Source organism: Frankliniella occidentalis, unplaced genomic scaffold, assembly GCF_000697945.3.
Source record: "Frankliniella occidentalis isolate FOCC.00 unplaced genomic scaffold, Focc_3.1 Scaffold333, whole genome shotgun sequence".
NCBI lineage: Eukaryota > Metazoa > Arthropoda > Insecta > Thysanoptera > Thripidae > Frankliniella > Frankliniella occidentalis.
Window position 1 is genome coordinate 52,718 of NW_026267456.1, and position 1,342 is coordinate 54,059.

The window sequence follows — 1,342 nt, forward strand, 5'->3', positions numbered from 1 at the left end:
TGATCGGAGTATGGTGGAGCAGCAAGGTGTCGGCACACCGGGTGCTACTTCTAGCGACAGCGAGGACAGTGTCAGTGTTGAGGGCGGCCCCAAAAAAATCAAAATGTTCGGAGAGAGCAACGCCGGTCAAAATCGAGTAGTGGATGAAAAATAAAAGCTTAAGTGTTTTTATCCCGCCCCTCTGCTTTGAAAGGCCGTTCAACAAAATTTGGCCTCACGCCGCCGCAAGTCTAGTCGGCGCACATGTCTATTCAGCGCGGAGCTCGTGGAGGAGGGTGCGACAGGGCCTTAGCCGCCCATTACCGCGGTCTCATCGACCGGTGACGCCATGACGGCTCAACGTCTGAATACAACAGCTCAAAGCTCAACTCAAGCGAGTGAGTGAGTGTCGAACCCTCAACGCGCTGAAACAATACCATAGAACCAAGCAAGTTACGAGACATAACATGGAGCTGTGAACCAATTAGATTATCTGTGCCACACGGTCGGATAGTTACCAGAATAACACGCTGGGAATGCAAGGCACGACGGCCTAAATACGAGAACCACTGTTGTTGCCGGTGCAAGGTCAGGTGCAAAAAAGGCCGATCAGCTGGCGCCGGAGCAACCAGGAAACATCGCGGGGAGAAGAGGGAAGGGCAGCGTCAGCAGCGGCACCTGGCGGCAACGAGAGGCACCTCGTCGCCGCCCCGCTTGACAACACTGGGCTCTGGCTTAGTATTGTTGACAATACCTGGCCTTGGCCCAATTGTTGTCAATAGGGTATTGGTCTAGAGCGCTGAGCGGAGGTAGAAGAACAAAAACGGAAGATGGAAAGGCACCCGCACTCCTCCCCGCCTGCCCTCCACTTCTCCCCGGGCGCTCCCCCACTCCGCCTCTGACTGGCTGTGCTATTGTTTTGTTTATGTACCTCATAATTGGTACAACCTAATGGGGCTTCTAGCCCCAATGTACCATTCTTCTGCATAATAAATCTAATCTAATCCGCCCAGTGGAGGAGAGGGGGACGGCCCGGGCGCCTTTTCACCTTCCGTTTTTGTGCTTCTACTTCCGCTCAGCACTCTAGACCAATACTCTATAATGGGCCTTGGCTAAGTATTGTTGACAATACTAGTGCCGTTGATTTTTACCGTCTCAGTTCGCTATTTTGACCCAAACTCCAATTTTGTGTTGAATTCGCGAGAATTCCGTGCCCCTGCAGGGTAGGCAATGCACTCAAATACCCGTGTCAAGGTCCGGGAATATTGGCTGATAGTTCAGATTTAGGCCCACTCACCCAGGAGCGTTTGACCCAACGTAACTTTGGCCCAGATATGATTCACCCACAAGTATTTTACCCCCA